The following is a 21,358-nucleotide window of genomic DNA, read 5'->3' as shown; positions in this document are numbered from 1 at the left end:
TATTTCTCCCTTCAAATCTGTTAATATTTGCTTTATAAATTTAGACGCTCCAATATTGAGTGCATAAATATTTTCAACTGTTAAATTCTCTTGATGAACTGACCTCTTTATCATTATATAACAACCTTGACTCTTTTTACAGTTTTTTTACTTAAATTCTATTTTGTCTGATACAAGAATAACTATTGCTGCTCTCTTTTGCTTTCCACTTGTGTGGAATATCTTTTCCCATCCCTTCACTTTCAGTCTACAACTAAAGAATTAGTCCATTTCCAACTAAAGTAATTTTTGACAAGTAAAGACTTACTATTGCCCTTTTGTTAATTCTTTTCTGGGTGTTTTGTAGATCCTTTGTTCCTATTTTCTTCTCTTTCTCTCATCTTTTATGATTTGATGATTTTCTGTGGTACACTTTGCTTCTTTTCTCATTAGCTTTTGTATATCTACTATACATTTTTGCTTTGAGGCTTGCCTAAAACATCCTATAGTTATAACAGTCCATTTTAAGCTGATAACTTCAATAACATACAAAATCTCCATACATTTACTCTCTGTTCCCACATTTTATGTTTTTGATGTCACAATTCCATCTTTTTCTATTATGTGTCCATTAAAAAAGTATTGGAGCTATAGAGATTTTTAATACTTTTTTCTTTTAAACTTTACACCAGATTTACATGTGATTTACACACCACCATCATTATTAGAGTATTTTGAATACAACTTTATATTAACCTTTACCAGAGAGCTTTATACTTTTATGTTTTCATATTCCTAATCAGCATCCTTTCACTTCAGCTTAAAGAACTCCTTTAGCATTTCTTGTAATGCAGGTTTACTGGGGATGAATTCCTTCAGCTTTTGTTTGTTTAAGAATATCTTTATTTCCCCTTCAATTCTGAAGGACAACTTTGCCAGAAACAGTATTCTTGGTTGGTAGTTTTCTTTCTTTCATAAGTTCTTTTAGAATTTTGAATATATCATCCCACTCCATATTTTCACTCTTTTTTGTTCTTTTTGCTTTTTGCTCCTCTGACTGGATGACTTCCAGTGAGTTATCTTCAAGCTCATTGATCCTTTCTTCTGTTTGATCGAGTCTATTGTTGAATCGCTCTTTTGAGTTTTTCACTTCACTTATTCTTCAGCTCTACAATTTCTTTTTAGTATTTTTATACTTCTTCTTTCAGTTAAAATTCTCACTTTGCTCATGCATTGCTCTCTTGACCTCAGTGAGCATCCTGATGACAAGCATTTTGAATTACCTGACAGGTAATTCAGACCACAGGAAGTCTCCACACATCCATTCAGGGTCCCACAGAACTTTTAATTACGTGCTCCAACAGCTCCCAGATGCAGGCTAATCAGAACCATTAGGCAGCAGCTAAAAAAGTGTATATTTAAATCCCTTCCAGGTAAAAACTGAGACTTGTGTTTTTGCCTGCTCCCTCTGTGATAAGCCTGGGGAGACAATGGCAGGAAGTGCTCACACATCTGTTGGAAATTGCCTACTAGTTTTCTGTAGTGAATGGGGACTTGTGAGTGCCAAGCCCTTTTGGCTCTCTAAGCTAGGTGATTTGGAAGCCAGTCCTTTGAGTGGCAGTCATAAAAGTTGGGGTGCTAGATGCATGGACAAGCTCCTTCCAGGAAGAAGCTGGACACTCACTTTTATCATTGGAGTGCGTGAGGGCAGAGACGGGGAGGGAAGTGCCCACAGCACTTTCAGGCTCCTGGAGGAGCACAATCAGCTTCCAGACACAAGCTGATTAGAAACTCTCAATCCTTGGGCAGCAACTAGAAAAGTATGCAGTCAAACTCACACTGAGAGTATCAGGGAGAAACTAATAACCTTGTGCTTTATCCTGTTCCCTCTGTTGAGCCCAGGGGTATAGCCATGGTGAGTACTTACACTTCTGTTTAAAACCATCTGTTTGTTTAATGTGGTCCTGGGGGACTCACAAATGCTGATCCCCACTGACTCTCAGAGCTAGGTAATTTGGGAGCCAGTTCCTTAGGTAGCAGCCACAAAAGTTGAGGAGCTAGCCATGTGGTCCAAACCCTCTACTCCTCAGGGAGAAGCTGGTAGTTGAGGGTTCCCTCCTGATTGCAAGAAGGTTTACAGCATGAATGTATCTTAGTTTTCCTACTCGTTTCAATGTAGGTATTTTCTCTGTCACCCAATGTGTAGAGTAACTCAATTAGTTTCTTTTTTTAAAAAATTTATTTTATTTATTTATTTATTTTTGGCTGCATTGGGTCTTTGTTGCTGCGCACATGCTTTCTCTAGTTGCGTCAAGTGGAGGCTACTCTTCGTTGCAGTGTGCGGGTTTCTCATTGCGGTGGCTTCTCTTGTTGTGGAGCACAGGCTCTAGGCATGCAGGCTTCAGTAGTTGTGGCACGCGGGCTTGGTAGTTGTGGTTCGTGGGCTCTAGAGCACAGACTCAGTAGTGGTGGCGTGTGGGCTTAGTTGCTCCGCAACCTGTGGGATCTTCCCGGACCAGAGCTCAAACCTGTGTCCCCTGCATTGGCAGGCAGATTCTTAACCACTGTGCCACCAGGGAAGTCCCTCAATTAGTTTCTGTATTTCTCTCCAAAGGAATTGATTTGCGTGTAGCTGTTCATTCAGTGCATCTGTGGGAGGCAGAAAAGTCAGAAGCCTCATATTCTGCTATCTTGCTGATGTCCTCTGTACCTTGTTTTCTTTACTTTTAATTAGCTCCAGGAAAATATTAAACAATAGTACTAATAGCAAACATCTTTATCTTGTGACTCTGACAAAACTGAAAAACAACAGTACTAATAGCAGACATCTTTATCTTCTGACTTTCACAAAACTGAAACATAGATCTGGTCACCAAAAATGGAAGAAATTAAAGTTATCTTTGTAAAGGCTTTCCTCTAGTTTTATGTTCCAGAACACTATCACACCATCATCCATCCTCCATGAGCCCCCACTGTGAGCTGCAAACAATGTAGTAGTAGGAGGAGATATGTTGGCCACTGGCCAAAACTCAAATATAAAGAGAGATGAGGGAGATTTAAAGTCCAAGGCAGGTATTGGGGACAACTAAGCTGAGGGTAAGGAGTTGGGGTACAGTTCTACAAATAGTGAAATTATCCATTACATGCTCATTCAAGAACCTTCTATTTATATTTATTATTTAATAAGAAAAATAGGCCTTATTAGTATTTAATATCAAATGACACAAGAATCCTCACTCAGACCACATATAAGTAGGTCATATGTCCTAAATGGGACATGAGGCCTCCTGCGCAAAAGGTGGGAGGTACAACAATGCAGAGGGTTTCACAGAGGTGCCCTTCATTTATCCGTTTATTTTTACCATATTGAAGTTATATTTAACTAGTTAAGTTTATGGATTATATTATATAGATTAACTATTCCTCACAAAATGAAGTCACTTTAAAATATTTCTACGAAGAAACATCATATTGAAGAGAATACTAATAATACAAATAAAGTAGAAGAGATATAAAAGAAAGCAAAGCATTACTATCTGTTACTCAACTGCCTAGGATTCTGTCCATCTTGGAACCATCAGAGAAAGCACTCTAAGTTCACTGGCACCTGCATCAATGGAAAGCTTAGGAAAATCCATTATGATAGTCTATTATAAAATGTTAAGGGGATTAAAAGATTACTTTTAAATGGTAGATAAAGTTTTCAGATTTTCTTAGGAAGTTAGGTCTCACAGTGGATAATACTGAGAAGATAAATTAACACCAAGAAAATGTCATTATTACTTAAATAGTGATACTCATTTTCAATTGTATCGAACTTAAACCTCTTGGTATTTTAGATTTGACACAGTTTATCCAGGCTAATAGAATTTATAATACAGATTATAAAATACTTATTCTTTTCAAACCAGATTCTCATTATTTCTTTTACCTTTTCTCCAACACTTGGTTGGTTTTCAAAATTACTGCCACATCCAAAAGGTGCAAATGAAGAGGAGAAAGAGAATGTGGTCAGGAGAGTGCTAGAATCTTTAAGGGGGGGGTCCCTATAAAATCATGCCTAAGTAGTCCACACTTCAGTTTATAAAGATATTGACAAAAGCAAAGCTGTGCTAAGTAAACTTGCTTTACTCAACATCTGTTTTTAATTTTTTATTTCATAACTTAGCTAACATATTAAACTAGAGAATTCAGAAGAAAATTTAAAAATTACATTTGGAAAATAGAAAACATTGAATGTTTATTCAAAATCATACAGCCAAAAGTTCAGGCTACACATTAGTTTATTTATTCATTCATTTAATGCAATAATTATGAATGGTTATAGACACTCAATTTTCAGACAGCACTACCACTTTTTACTTCACAAATTAGTTAACCACTTCTCTGGAGATAATAAGAGTACTACCACTCTAGAACCTCTTTTATAAGATACTAATCCCATTCATAAAGGCTCTGACTTTATGATTTCATCACCACCCAACGGCTCTACCTCTTAATGCCATCACACCGGGTGTTAGGTTTCAGTAAGAATTTGAGGGGACACAAAGATTCAGTCTACAGCATTCCATCTCTGGCCTCCCACAATTCATGTTCCTCTCACATGAAAAATGTATTTATTCCATTCCCAACAACTCCCAAATGTCTTAACTCCTTCCAATATCAACTCAAAAAGCTGAAGTCCAAAGTCTCATCTAAATATCACCTAAATCAGATATGAGTGAGACTGAAGGCAGGATTTATCCTGAGGCAAATTCCTCTCCAGCTGTGAACCTCTGAAATCAAATGTGTTCTGTGCTTCCAAACTACAATGGTGGGACAGGCATAGGATACTCATTCCCCCTCCAAAGCGAGAAATAAGAAAGAAAGGAGTGACAGGTCCCGAGCAAGTCTAAACATTAATGCTGGATAATAACCTTCTTTGGCTCTGTGCTCTGCCCTCTAGGCACAATGGGCTGTGGACCCCTTCCAGACCCACTGGGGCTTGGGTTCCACCCCCCCAGTTTTGCCAGGTAGGGGTTGGGTCTCCTAGGCTATAGGTGGCCTTACCCCTTGGCTTTGAGCAGCCCACACAGTAGCTCTCACAGGTTAGAGTCAGGTGCCTGTGGCTCAGCTGGGCTTTACTGGCCTGGGGTCATGAGGGCGGCTCCAACCCACAGCTCCACTGGGCAATGGAGATAAGTCAAGAAAACTTACTTTACTTAGGCAAGAGAGGCTAAGCTGTACCTTCAAAACTTTGCTTAGATATTTCCTCAGCCAAATATCCACTTTCATTACAAGTTCTACCTTCCACGAAACATTAGACATGAACACAAATCAGCCAAGTTTTTGTCACTTTATAACAAGGATCACCTTTTCTCCATTGTTCAATAACATGTTCCTCATTTCCATATGAGACCTTATCAGAATGCCCCCTTTGCATCCACATTTCTACCAAAATTCTGTTCAAGATTACTTAGCTATTCTCCAAGAAAACTGAAGCTTTTCTACAGTTCTCGCCTTTTCTTTCTAGCCTCTCATCAGAATTGCCCTTAAAGGTCCATCCATTCGTGGCAATGTAGGCTTTTTCTAGCATGAAGCTCAAGACTCTTCCAGCCTCTACCCATCACCCAGTTCCAAAGCCACTTCCACATTTTTAGATATTTATTACAGCAGAATCCTCACTTCCCAGTACCAATTTCTATCTTTGTCTGTTTGGGCTGCTATAACAAAAATACCAGACCAGGTGACATATAAACAAGGTGACTTATAAACAACAGAAATTTATTTCTCACAGGTCTGGAGGCTGGGAAGTCCAAGATCAAGACACTGACATATTTGGTGTCTGGTAAGAACCCACGTGCTCGTTCACAGATGGCCGCCTTTTTGTGGTAACCTCATTTGGAGGAAGGGGCAAGGCACTTTCTGGGCTCTCTCTTATAAGTGTATTAATTCCATTCATGAGAGCTCTGCCCTCACTACATAATCATCTCCCAAAGGCTCCACCTCCTAATACCATCATATTTAGGGGGACACAAACATTCAGTCTATAGCAATAATCAATCAAACACATGTTGGTTTTGAAAGAGAGGGGAAGGTTCTTAGTGGTAAGGGGAGATGGTGGCAGATTTCCATTCTGGGCAAATGAGAGAACAGTGGAGTTAATAACCAAGTAGGGGACATAAATACAGAGCAAGCTTGGGGTTTGGGGAACAGAAATAATATGTTCTTTTTGGTCTTGAGTTTAAAATACTTTCGAGTCTGCTAAATAGGCAATATGAAATATGGGTCTATTCCTCTAGACAAAAATTCTAGAGTTTTAGAAATAGAAAGTCAGAGTATAAACTGGGTACAAGAAACCCTAGGCATCTATTCAATTCTTAAATGCCTGACCATCTGGTTTTTACCAAATGTTACTCTTAAAGGAGACCAAAGATTTTCTAATCACCTAATCCAAAGGCTTATTCTTAAACATCTAACCACTACTGATTCCTTTACTGGTTGCTCTTTCTCTCCCTGGTCCCTGAATGTAGGCCTTTCCAAGGTTCTGTCTTCAAACTTCTCTTTTTACATTCTCTTCCTTGGGGACTTCAAATAGCTGCGACCCTCTCTTCCATGCAAATAGCTGCCAAATCTCCATCTCTCATCCTTGAACTCCATCTCAAGTCTCACAATCACCTACATTTCAAATAATTTTGACACCTGGATTTACTCAAGCACAGTGAACTTGGGCCAAATTGGGTTCTCTTTTCCTTCAAAACAGTTTCTCTTCCCCAATACTGTTACCTAGACTCAAATTTCACCCAGGGTCAACTTTGACACTGCCTACTTCCTCATCCCCTCCATTTAAATGGTTGTCATTTTGTTACAAGTTACAAAACTAAAAAGGTTTCTGTGTTGTGTTCCCACCTTTCCAATCTTATTGCTACCAACCCAGCTCAGTTCCTCATCAGTTCATTTAGACTGCTATAAACAGCCTACTAACCAGTCTGTCTACTTTCTCTCTCCCCATATTCTTTCAACTCATTGATAACAGATTAATCTTATAAACTCCCAATAATTGGTCCTCTTGCTAAAAAAATAGTTTGACATTGCTAACATAATTGGAAATAAATTCCCCACTTTGTTTTTGAATTCTCCACAATGTAACTCTATAGTGAAGTAGTTAAGAGTACAGATTTTATTACCAGTCAGACCTAGATTAAGATCTAAGAACATCAACTTAATAGCTGTATCATCTTGGGCAAATCATTTAATATCTTTTCATCTGGAAAGTAGGAATAATACTAGCACCATCTCAGAGTGTTCTGAAGGCTCAATAAAATAATGCATGCAGGGTATGTGGCAAGAAGCACAGCATGTAGTAGGTGCTCATTAAATGGTTGCTAGCATTACTTTCTTCTCTTCATCTTCCAAACAGCATCAACTTACGTCATTTGATATTTCCCAAACATATCCAATGTATTCTGTCTCTATACCTTTGCTGCTGTTATTCTCCTTACTCTATCATAACCTATAAATTACCTACTTTCAAGACCCACTTCAGATATCATGTCTTTCAAGAAGTCTTCCTGGATATCCTCAACCAGCTGCAATTTCTCCCTGCTTGACGTTCATGTCCTCTCAACTTCTGGTATTTACAACATTGTGACATAATATAATGAATTTTACTGCCTAATTCCCACCACTAGACTGTAACCTCTCTGAGGACAGAGATACTTTTTTTGAATCTCCAGCAATAAATGAGTTGATGATGGAAACATGGTTCTCTGTTGATCCCCAAATGCCTAAATAGTACTTTACATGCAGGAATCATTCATATCACTTCCCTAATTTTCCTCAATTTCTTCTATGTGTCTGTGGAGCATCTGGAACTGGTTAAATATACTAACGGATGGGAAAGGGGTTAGTGAGCCATTTTTTATCTATAACAATACATTACAATGCATTACTACTTAAATGGAATTTATTAAAGAGAACACCAAGGTCTGTAGAATCCCACTAAACAGTTCTAAATAACTTAATATAGTATAATTATTATAGATATTTGTAGCATTAAAGTGAAATTCATGAGCTAAAGAAAATATGGATTTTACATAAATTCTCCAAAGATTTCTGTATTTCATGAATGTTATTTTAGAATGTTATAGCAGTCTGAAAAAACTTAGAAAATAAGATAAATTCTTCTTGAACTGAAATATTACGCAGTCCCATTGTTCAACAGAACAAAGGTCTTAAAGATGGAGTATAGCCAATGTGAATTCTTATGAAGCATCACTTATTACAATGTATATGTACTTTATGACTGATGTATCCCAGATGGTAAAATTACAACATATCCAAGGAGTTCTGAATAATTTCAGAATTTAATAAGACAGTGTGAATAAATAAATACAGAATAGGAATGAAGACAAATGGCTACTTATAATAGAAATTGTTTTTATTGTATGTGAATGAGAAAAATAATGACTGTTCCTTCAAACAAAAAAACTTGCCATTTTTCTTTTGTTCTCCAACATTGTTGTTACAGGAAGTGCATATATTTTTAACCATAGACTAACCCAGACGATGCAGCTCTTTTTGGTTTGTGAAAAGTAATAGTATCTGCATCACTATCTTCAGAGTTGGGGTGTTTCACCATTAAAATTTCAATTTTCATCATTCCCATTTCTAGAAAATATCTCACTTGTAACCAATAATTGAATGACTACAACACTGAACCTGCCTACTTCCAAAAAGAATTTGAAGTGAAAATAAGATAATTTTAATATTATGGATTAAAATTTCGTAATATTCAAGAGACAGTAGAAAAAGATCAGGACTTAAGAGTCAAAAATGTAGTTTCTAATCTTGACTATGCAACTTCCTAGCTCTACAATTTCAAGAGGGCCTCAGTGTTCTTATCTTTAAGGTAAAGAGAGTAGGGCTAGATGATCTCCAAAAATTTGTCCTGCTTTCATATTTCTTGATTTTTCCATTCTGACTGTTCTTCGTCGGAAGTCCTCTACTCCTCTTTACTGGATTATCAGCTCCTCTGCTATATTCTTTTTAGCCATGTATCAGAGTCCAAATTTCACCAGCCACACTTTCATCACATTTGTGTTACGTCTTGTCAGCTCTGAAGATTGGTTAAACCTTATTAGCTTTGCAGTATGTGCTGGTTTTCAGTGTTTATTCTGTCTTCAGATCACATACAATCTCCCTTAACTTAGCAATCATATTAGTCTAAAAGCTGTATTTCTTGTCCATCATTAACATCCAACACTCTTCATCACTTTCAATTCCCATCTGGAGTCTTCAGTCTGATATCTTCCATCATCTTTCATGAAAGATGCTTTGATCACTATCTTTAAGACAATTAAATATGACAGATATGAATTCCCTTTGGCAAATGTGCATAGAGTGTTTCACTGTCCTTCCCACCTAAGCAGCCCAATATAATGTTATCAGCTCTGAAGTCAGGCAGTCTAAAAGGAGTCCAGAATCTACCAATTACTACTTGTATAACTTTGGGAAAGACATTTAATCTCTTATAATTTTATCTGTAAAATCATTATTTTATAGGGAGGTTACAAAGATAAATTTTTTAAATTAGCATATGTAATAAAGAACAGTGATAGTAACAAAAGGGCTTCTGTGCTAGGGACAGTCAAGTTTGGAAGTGCCCCCAATACTTCCAGAGTTGTAAATTTTTTTTTTCATTCTTAGGAAGATTACATGAAGAAAACCCAAAATACAGAGAAGGAAGTTAAGATCTATAATAGCAAAAAAAGATAGGAGTTCTACTGGGATGAATCTGAAGACACTATATATCAATCTAGCAAAGTTGAAAACTATTTAAGTCTACAATTTTAAGATGGTAAAGAATTATTTGAAATTCTCATATACTACTGACAAAAGTGTAAACTGGTAGAAACTTTGGGAAGGAAATTTTGAAATATGTAACGAGAGCCTTTAAAATGCATCCATATAGTAACAGTATTTCATCAAAGTAAATTGCTGATTTGGATAACTACATTATAGTCATGTAATAATAAAAATAATTCCTTGTTTTTGGAAATAGCATACTGAAGTATCAACTGGTATACTGAAGTATGAAGTGGTAGAGAGAGATCGAGTCTGCAACTTACTCTTTGTAAAGATTGTATTCTTTGCTGTGTGTGGTCAGCCCCTCTGGCACCAACACACTGCACATGCAAGCTGCCATTCCTATGGCATCTGTGATCTGGGAACGGGGGATAGTAGCTGGGTGTTAAAACTAACCATCGTTAGCTTTATGTGTCAGCTTGGCTGGGTCAGGGTACCTAGATATTTGGTCAAATATTATTCTGGATGTTGCTGTTAAGGAGTGTTTTTTAAATGAGATTAACATTTAAATTGATGGGCTTTGAGTAAAGCAGATTATCCTTCACAATGTGGATGAGTCTCATCTAATCAAAGACCTTAATAGAAAAAAACTGACCTCCCCCAAGCAAGAAGGAATTTTGCCAGCAGAACTGCCTTTGGACTTGAAATGCAACTCTCCCCTGAGTCTCCAGCCTGCTGGCCTACCCCATCAGATTTTGGACTTACTAAGATACAACAATCATATGAGCCAGCTCCTTAAAATAAATCTCCTTTCTCTCTCTCTCAACACACACACATCCTGTTGGTTCTGTTCCTCCAGAATTACCCTAACATGTGGGAAAGTAAAAACATCACATAACTCACTTACTGAAATTTAGCAGCTGCTTTCTTTAGTAAGCACTCTTCTGGGTGTTGTCAAGTTTTTATCAGACTCCAAAATTAGATTCCAGAGATCCAAAAAAGTTATTTCTAACAGTTTTTTCCAGTTTAATCACTGCTTTAGTGCCATTTTCAGTAATATCACCACAACTTACTCTTAAATGATTCAATATATATTTCCAAATATATATTGAATACATATTCCCAAATCATTATTTTCAAATGTTAACATTGAGAATATTTGGGAAATCTGGGTGTAACACAACTGGAAATTCTTTCTTATATTCTTGAAAATTTTCTATGAGTCTGAAATTAAATAAAAATAAAATGGTTTTTAAAATGTAGCTATCTTGGAGACTGGTTCAAGATGGAAGACTGAATACATGCCAGAGTCTTCTCGTGCCACCCCAGGTGTCAGGAAATTACAGAAGAGTATATATCCTAAAAGATGTAATTAAAAAAAAAAAAAGCAAGCAGTACCCCCAGGCCTCCAGAAACTATGAGGAAGCCTTTCATGAAAGAAAATATATGGGAATGAAGAGAAGGAAGCCACAGCCCCAAACACCCACAGAAAAAAAACTCCCACAAAGATGGTAGCTGGTCCAAGGCTGTTCTAAGATAATGAATGCATGAGGGGTCTCGGAAAACTAAGAGAGTGACTGGCTGGAGTACTAAAGTAAAGCATACAGGGTCACCTCTCTTTGGGCCAGGCTTTAAGCAACAGACATGTCTATCGTCAGGTAGAGCGGAGATAGCTAATCCTGGGGTGAAGGGGTAAAACAGAAGCTTCAGGAGGCTAGCAACACCCAGGAAAAATAGAGAGTTCTCACTACCCAGAAGAAGCCACTGGCTCACCCCATCCAGGAGCTTTGTCTTAACCACTCTTCCTTCCATATTTGGAGAAAAGCTAAAGCAAACAGAATTCATAAACAATCTCAAGTACACAGGTGAGCACTCAATCACAATAATCAAAGACAAAATCCAATAATGAGAGAGAGGAAACAAACCTAATAAAAGGAAAAATTCATTACCTATAAAACACAAGTTTAATAAATTAAATAGGATGGCATTTTAGAATATCCACTAACTTCAGAAAGATATGAAAGGATATTCATTTCTTAAAAGAATCAACAGAATATCATGGAAATTTAAATTTTGACCACTGAAATTTTAAAAAATCAATTGATACACTATCAAAATGGTCAGAATAAAAATAAATGAACTATAAGATTGAGCCAAGGGTTTTTCAAAGAATGCAGCCCATTCTTTAAAAATGATGTGTAAGGGACTTCCCTGGTGGCACAGCAGTTAAGAATCCGCATGCCAGTGCAAGGGACACAGGCTTGAGCCCTGGTCTGGGAAGATCCCACATGCTGCGGAGAACTAAGCCACAACTACTCAGCCTGCGCTCTAGACCCACAACTACTGAAGCCCACGCGTCTAGAGCCCATGCTCCACAATGAGAGAAGCCACCACAATGAGAAGCCCGTGCACCGCAACGAAGAGTAGCCCCCGCTTGCCGCAACTAGAGAAAGCCCGCGGGCAGCAATGAAGACCCAACACAGCCACAAATAAAATAAATAAATAAACAAATAAAAATTATGTGTAAGAGAAACAAATAAGCTAGGAAACAAGCAAGTGGAAATCTAACACATAAATAAGCAATCGAGTTGATCATCGTGGACTGCCATTAAAATAAACAAACAAACAACCGATAAACTGGGTGGCTTAAGCAACAGTCTTAAAGAGCAGAACAAAAATTTATTTTCTCATGGTTTTGGAGGTTGGAAGTCCAAGATCAAGGTTCTGGCTGACCTGGTGAGAGCCCTCTTTCTGGATTGTAGACGGCTATCTTCTCACTATGTTCTCTCTCACATAGCCTTTCCTTGGTGCATGAGCAGAGAACTAGAGAGAGTGAGAGAAAGAGAAAGAGCTTTCTAGTGGCTCTTCTATAAAGTCACTAATCCTATCAGATCAGGTCCCTACTTTTATGACCTCATTTAACCTTAACTATTTCCTTAGAGACCCCATCTCCAAATATAGCCACACTGGAGACTGGGGCTTCAACATATGAGTTTGGGGGGCACACAAACATTCACTCCATAACAATCAATAAAACCAAAGCTGGGTCTTTAAAAGGAGAAAATTCAGAAATAAATCATATTAGAAACACAACTGTAGAACTATAGAAAAATTTAAAAGTTCCTAGAGGATACCTTGTACATATTTAACATAAAAGGAAATTTTAAAGTCAGATACGGGGAGTATAATAAAAGAAAAGTCTATCTTAATCTCATTTAGGAAAGTAGATTTTTAAAATCCTAGCTAAAGCAGATCAGATCTGTAAAGTAAATCAGATGTGCTGGAATATTAAGAGAAAAATGGATCATGGCCAAACAGACAATGAGAAGTCAGAGTTAATTAGTCTAACACTGGTCCCCTCCAAGCTGGCGTCCCCAAAATGTGGCATCTTTCAAAGCTCCATGAAACTGGCAATGGCCCAGAGCCTAAGGCAATCAATACTGGTAAACCACAGTATGTGGACCCCAGTGCCACCCCTAACCCCCTTCATGCCAGGGAAGGGGATGGTGCTAACCCAGTCGTATACACTGGTGTGGCCCACTGTGAGTTAGGCATGGCAATCCTACGGCTAACTTGCAGCATCTTACAACTGTAACCAACAGTCTTAGATTTCCCTTCAACCTTGAATGCCATGCTGTCAGGACAGTGCTAGAATCAAAGTTCTGCCACATCTTATTACTACTATAGTCTGGTCCCTGATCATGCCAGGGGAAATCATGGTGCTTCTCTAATTATTCATTAAAAGCTCCATAGTTGAATGGTCAAGGGCCCTCTAATGGCATTTGCCCGATGGCCTGAATAGATTGTGCTATGCTCTGCTTCAGAGTGGAATGAGGCAATGGAGGTTCACCATTAAGTTACTGACTCTATCCATGTGAGCGTTCTCTAGTAAACATTGCTCCAGCAAGTCTGATATGTGGGCTGCTTGGCCACTTGCATTGTTTGCAATGACATGTCACATTACAGATTAGAGAAGGAAAACCATTATGATCATCTTAATATTTAAGATGATCCCAAAAGCATGTGAGAAATTTAAGTCACTCATGATTTTTACAACAAAAAATAAAGTTCAATCTCCACCCAGCACCATTTATAAAAATAAATTCCAGACTGACTAAACACTAAGGTAAAAAAGTATCAAACAACATATATAGCATTGAAGTAAAAATGCATTTGTATATAAAATACAAAAAAGTCATAAAAGATTGATAATCTTGAACATGTTGAAATTAAATGTTCTGTGTAACTAAAACTAAAAAAAGTTAAAACCATAAAATAAGTTGAAAGGCAAGAAAAAGACAAGGATGAAATATTTTCAATACATAGACATAGGGATTAATATTCAGAATACATACAGTATGAAGTGAATGTACCTGGTAGAAGAGCTTCATGAAAACTGGGAAGCCTCAAGGGTGCTTTTCTGTTTATATTGTTTTTAAAATTTTATAATAAGACTAAATGCATTTAATATCCTAGTAAAAGTCTGAGTATCAGTATCTAACAACATAAAAAGCACAAAACAGATTTGTGATTTCTAATATATGATTACAAATTGTATGACCATATATAGTACATTCCACAAGTCAAGAGAGGTAGAAAGGGGAAAAGAAGACCGTGGTTGGGTCTAGTAACAAACAAATACAGAAACAGAGATGATCCACATTAGAGTATATTCTACCAATACCAAGACCAGCCAAAATATACAAAATAAAACTCAAATATTACTCAAGAGAGAGTAGATAATGGCTAAGATTCCTATACTATATCTCAAGGTTACGGGAGCACCCACCCAACTTCACCATGTAGTTTGTGTGTACTGTAGTATGTAGGTTTTTTCAAAAGGACGAAGTATAGAATTTTAATTTTAGATTAATAATTATAAAATTATAGTATACCCATAAAAATGGCTCACTGCTTGTTATTTGTACTAATTTTTAAATCTAGTTTTAAATTTAAGCACTGAGTCACATTTTTATAAGGTAGGCAAAATGTTCTTCCCTCATCAGAAGAAGTCTGGAGACCTTTTTTCCTTGTACTTTTAGAAAAGCTGAAATGAGAGGCTTTAAATGAAGATTTTAGAATTGAAGAGCTAGACTTTCAGGATTCACTAATTACCTAATTTCTAATCTCAATGTTTAGAAAGCCTCACTAAAAGAAGCCATCCCCAAACCAGCCCACTCAGGATTAATACATACCTCTTTTCTTCTAATAGAATTTCTTTAATATAAAATGAAAATAAAATCCTAATAGGTTAAAACAAGCCAAATGCCCACTCTGCATGGGTAAATACTTCACAAAGTCAACTGAATCCAGAGCTATGCCTGAATTGTGCAGGTTCTCAGTGAAGTCATCAGTCATACAATACTAACAAAAGTCAACTAATTACATATTTAGTAAGCCCTCTAAGAAATGTACCCCAAGAGGCAGTAACCTGTATTTTGTGCCATCTTGAAGACATGCACATTTTATTTTTTCATATAGTGTAACATTTCAATAGAATTCCTTAGCTACTAGGTGATAATGCTTTGGTACTATTCATACAGGATCCCTTATCTTAAAAGATGTGGGTTTTCCCAAAAGAGGAGCTTTCTTCTCCTCTTTAGAGCTTTCTTCTCTTCTCCTCTTTCTTCTTCCTGCTTTAGAAGTCTCATATAAATTAAACACCCTATCAAATAGTAACACAGAGGGAGGTGACACAGGACGCAAGTCTCCTCTCTGTATATTTATTACATTCTCATTCAAGGTATTTACACTAGAAAGCTTACTGTGGCTTGATTAATATTTCAGTGGTAAAAGTCTGAGTGATCAGAACCTTGGCAAAACCTGAATTCAAAATTGTTAACAAATACTTCTAGTGACAAGCCTAAGAAATTATTACAAGTTTATTATTATGAGGGAAAACAATCATCTTTGAAAGATGCCTCAACCACTGCTTCTCAATATAGAAAGATAAAACGACATAATTAACCCTATCTCTGTCCCCTGAAATTTCCCTAATTTCATTCATTAGAAGCGGATTTAAAGACTTTTAAGAGCACTTTATAGCAGCATTCAGCTTCCTATGAAATACTCATTATCTTAAATATTATGTATACTTTTTTCTCTTTTAGTAAACTCGATACTGGCTTTAGAGCTTGTGGAAATGGAGAAAAGAACCAATTCAGTACCATCCTAGAAATTGTCTTTTGGCAGAATAGCAAATATCCAAATCAAAAACAGGATTGGAACTGTTAGGGGCTAAATTGTCTCCCCCGACCCCCAATTTACATGTTGAAGTCCTAAACTCCAGTACCTCCGAATAAAACTGTATTTAGAGACAGGGTCTTTAACGAGGTAATTAAATTAAAATGAAGTCATTAGGGTGGGTCTTCATCCAGTCGGAATGCTGTCCTTATCACAAGAGGAAATTTGGACACAGACAAGCACAGAGGGAAGACAATGTGAAGACAGAGGGAGAAGACAAACACTTAGAAACCAAGGAACAGAACCTGACCTTCAGGATCTCAAGAAGGAACCAACCCTGCCAACACCTTGATTTCAGACTTCTAGCTTCCAGAACTGTGAGAAAATAAGTTTCTGTTGTTTAAGGCACTTAGTCTGTAGTACTTTGTTATGGCAGCTCTAGAAAACGAATACAGCCCCTTCTGTCTTTCCAAAATTTAAATAGATTTTTGTTCCCCTTCTCTATAAGCCTCAGTCATCACCCCTCAGTGGAAATGGGTGGAGGCTCTGGCCCTGCTCCTCCAGCTTCTCAGATGCTGCTTTCTTATTGTTGCAGTAAGGCTTAAACAGATGGGCGTTAAGGAGGACTTCCCCCAAATGCCTTTAGAGATAAATCCACAACATATTTTCTGCCTTTTCCCACACGTGAGATTGAATGGGAAAGACAGCTGTCTTGTCAAAACCAGAAGCCATATCCATATCAGAGCTGTCATCTTGAGTGGTAACCGCACGAAAAGGAAGGGCTGGAGAAGTGCTTGATGTGGGGCTGTGGGCATCGGAGTCGAGAGACTGAGGTTCTTCCTGCAGTTTACTGAGCTGGTGGCTTCTTTATCCCTTTCCAATACAGTTTCCACTTTCTTTGGCTTCAAGATAGAGTCTAGACTGGGGAATGCCCTTTCACCTACCACGTGACTCTAGTTTGTTTGTTTTCTATCCTGCTGGCAGCTTTTCCTGTCTTTTCACAAGTAGCACTCACCCATTGCAGAAGTGCTCTGAAGGAGTCTCCTGGAACTGCAAGTAGCTCTAGAAGTCCTTTCAGCATTTACCGTCATTAAAGTGAGAACCGAAGAACCTAGCTCTGCAAATACGGCAGCCTTCTATACTTCAGTACATCTTTGGCTTGTAAAAGTCAACATCTTTTCTTCTAGAAATAGTCTTCCAAAAGCCGCCATTCCATCCTCAGTTAACATTCCTGAGGTGTGGCGTGTACACCATGACATTCCCGACCGCACATCCAGGCCCTCCCTCCTCAACTGTCTTATCTAGGGAGACTGTCTTCTGCAGCTGGTTCTCCATGAGAGTTTTTGGTTTTGCTTCTAACAAAGAAGTAGCACACAGCAGAGCTTCAAAAGCGAGGAAGGGGCAGAATCCATGGTTGTGGATTCTGGCATTACAAGGCGCTGAAGAATGTTTAGTATCTAAATGCATTCTGGACACTTGGTGGGATGTATAGGATAAGGAAATAAAGATTAAACGTATGGCTTCATCTTCATCTAATAGTTTTTTACTGGATTCCTTAGGATTTTCTATTTACAAAATCATGTCATCTGCAAACAAGAGATATTTTTACTTTTCCATTTCCAATCTGAATACTTTCAATTTCACTTTCTTGCCTAACTGCCCTTGTTAGAACCTTCAGTACAATGTTGAATACAACTGGGAAGAGTGGACATTCTTGTTTTGTTTCTTATTTTAAGGGAAACACTCTCATTCTTTCATCATTAAGTATGGTATTATCTGTGAGTTTCGTGTAGGTGTCCTTTCAGACTGAGGAAGTTCCCTTCTATTCCTAGTTTGTTGAATTTCTTTTTAAATCAGGAAAATGTGTTGGATTTTGTCAAATGCTTTTTCTGCATCTATTGAAATGATCATGTGGTTTTCTTTATTGTATTGATATACTACATTAATTAATTTTCAGATGTTAAACTAACTTTAAATTCCTAGGACAAATTTCTTTAGTCATTATGTATAATGTTTTTTATATGCTGCTGGATTCGGTTTGCTAGTATTTTGTGGAGGGTTTTTGTGTCTATATTTATAAAAGATAATGGTCTATTATTTTTTCTTTTTATGTCTGGTTTTGGTATCAAGGCAGACTGATTTGATTTTAAATTCTATGATGACAAACCTCAAAAGGATACTCAACACTTCTCCATAATCCTACCACAGTTCCCTTTAAGTTTACTTTCCCACTCACCCAGACAATTTCTGTCTTGAAAACACACTCTTCTGCCTCCCCACCTTAGCAAATGACCCCAGATAGGAAATATTTCCATGCATTCAATTACTGTTTTCATCTAGGATCAATCATAAGCACACAAACACAAAGATTTGAGCTTAGCTCACAGGCTAGGTCAATGCTAACATATACAAATTTAAGCCTCTTGTGGTGAAAACAGAACTGTTCGTCTTCCTTTTATTATACTTCCTGTGCTGTAGTTTCCAATATTCTGTATAATGCCATCACAATGCCAAGCTATCAGGGAGTCTTCTGCTATTACATGCAGAATATACTTGAAATATATTTATCATGTATATTATACAATTATCTGAACCCGGCATTAAAGATACAAATTTTAAAATAGTTTGATTAATAAAAAAATTAATTAGACTAAAGTTTACTAGTATTGTGACTATTTAATGTTTGTGAGTCTTAACTTTAAATACTTAACATCATAGGTAATGTATTATTAGAATATGTATCCTGTTAATATGTTCATAATATGGCAAGTTAACAGAAATAGGAAGATTAATATATAAAATAATAATACAATATGCAATTTTTAATACCTCTTTACAATTTTAGATATGATTTAACTGGCATTCTTATAATTACTAATGGCCATAATTAGTGTTATATAAGTTTATAACTATTCTAAATATTGTTCTATAAGAATTGAATAGTCTCTATGTTCAAAACTATAACTTTTTCTTAAAACAAAACAAGACAGGTGTTATTTCAAAGTCTACAGCAACAATAATCTACTACTGTATAATGAACTGCAACAATTGAGAACTAATATTTTTAATATAAGTTATTTCTGGTAAGTCAAAAGAAAATGTGACACACAAAAAAGGCTTGCAGCTTTTAACTTCACATGACTAAAGTAAAAGTGGCTGAATTCCATAAAAGAAAGCACAAAAAATGTCAACAAAAGCATTTACTTGTAGTTTGACTAGATACATTATTGAAGAAAAAAATTTTTGAGACAGTTTTCTTGCATTTTCAAACACTGAACATTCTGATAGGCAAATGAACTCTCAAAAACAAAATAGAAAAGTTATAAAACAATTTATATTGCAACAAGACTCCAAAGGATCTAGAGATTTATAATAATGAGAGTATAAAGTTGATATTTATATTTTTAAAAACTGCAAATTATTAACAGATGTTAATTAAAAAGTATCAATCTTATATTTATATATCCAGATAAAATATTATGAGGGCGAAAGCAAGATTATAAATGCATATGATGCTATGACTGAAACTACATTGTATCAGCTAGGATTCATTTCGTTGCAACTGACAGCCTAAGCCAAAAAATTAAAAATTAAAAAGGAAAGAAAAAAACTATTGGCTCATATACCAAAAGTGAGAAGTATGGCTGACATGAGGCAGAGCTAAATTCAGGACTAAATCAACACAGAAAAATCAGTAGCATTTCTTTACACCAACAACAAACTATCCAAAAAGGAAACCAAGGAAACGATTTCATTTACAATTGCATCAAACATAATAAAATACTTAGAAATAAATTTAACCAAGTAAGTAAAAGACCTGTAAAATGAAAACTATAAAACACTGATGAAAGAAATGGAAGATGACACAAATAAATGGAAAGATATTCAGTGTTCATGGACTGGAAGAACACTGTTAAACTGTCCCTATTATGCAAAGTGAGCTACAGATTCAATGCAATCACTATTAAACCCCTGTAACATTTTTACAAAAATAGAAAAAAAAATTCTAAAATTCATAGAGAACTACAAAAGACCCCAAATAGCCAAAGCAATCTTAAGAAGAACAAGTTAAAGGCCTCACACTTCCTGATTTCAAAAATACATTACAAAGCTACAGTAATCAAAACATTATGCTGCTTGAACAAAGAAAGATATACAGATCAACTGAACAGAACAGAGATAAATCCACACATAGATGGTCAACTAATCTTCAACAAGGGCATCAAGAATAGATAATGAGGAAAGGACAGTCCCTCCAATAAGTGGGGTTGGGAAACTGAATATGCACATGTAAAAGAATGGCATTGGGCCATTATCTTACGCCATAGACAAAAATTAACTCAAAATGGATTAAAGCCTTAAACATAACACCTGAAACTAGAACTTCTAGAAGACAATAGGGGAAAAGCTTATGACATTGGTCTTGGCAATGATTTCACAGATATGATACCAAAAGCACAGGCAATAAAAGCAAAAATAGACAAGTAGGACTGTACCAAACTAAAAAACTTTGCACAGCAAAGGAAACAATAAAGTGAAAAGGCAACCTGTGGAATGGGAGAAAATATATACAAACCATACATCCGATAAGGGATTAATATCCAAGATATATAAGGAGTTTCTACAGCTCAATAGCAAAGAAACAAATAACCTGATCAAGAAATGGGCAAACAAATAACCTGATCAAGAAATGGGCAAAGGACCAGAACAGACATTTTTCCAAAGAAGACATACAAATGGCCAGCAAGTATATGAAAAAATGCTCAGTGTCACCAACCATCAGGGAAATGCAAATCAAAACCACAATGAGATATCATTTCACACCCGTTAGGATGGTTATTATCAAAAAGTTAAAGGATGACAAGTGTTGACAAGGATGTGGAGGAAAAGGACATCCTTGTACACTGTTGGTGGGAATGTATATTGGTCCAGCCATTATGGAAAACAATATGAAGGTTCCTCCAAAAATTAAAAATAGAAGTACCATATAATCCAACAATCCCACTTCTGGATATATATCCAAAGGAAATAAAAGCCTTATCTCAAAGAGGTATCTGCACTCCCACGTCCACTGCAGCATTATCACAATAGCCAAGAAACAGAAACAAACACTGATGGATGAATGGATAAAGAAATACTAATATATATATTTACTAATATATATGTGTATATATATACACTGATATATATTTGTATATATTGTGTATATATATACTGATATATATATTTATATATAAAGAAATAGTGACATATATATAAAAGAATTACTGGACTTCCTTGGTGGCCCAGTGGTTAGGAATCTGCCTGCCAATGCAGGGGACATGGGTTCGAGCCCTGGTCCGGGAGATCCCACATGCCACGGAGCAACTAAGCCCGTACACCGCAACTACTGACCCTGCACTCTAGAGCC

General features: G+C 36.6%; 1 protein-coding gene and 1 pseudogene across 1 annotated transcript in view; both read right to left on the bottom strand.

The window, feature by feature from the left end:
* The window catches only part of ZCWPW2 (zinc finger CW-type and PWWP domain containing 2), a 139,071-nt gene that overhangs the window by 95,850 nt on the left and 21,863 nt on the right, over positions 1–21,358 (bottom strand).
* On the bottom strand, positions 14,764–17,159 carry LOC101323788 (SIN3-HDAC complex-associated factor pseudogene; annotated as a pseudogene).

The sequence above is a fragment of the Tursiops truncatus genome, chromosome 10 (assembly GCF_011762595.2).
Source record: "Tursiops truncatus isolate mTurTru1 chromosome 10, mTurTru1.mat.Y, whole genome shotgun sequence".
In the NCBI taxonomy this organism is placed as follows: Eukaryota; Metazoa; Chordata; class Mammalia; order Artiodactyla; family Delphinidae; genus Tursiops; species Tursiops truncatus.
This window is presented reverse-complemented; position numbering and strand designations above follow the sequence as displayed.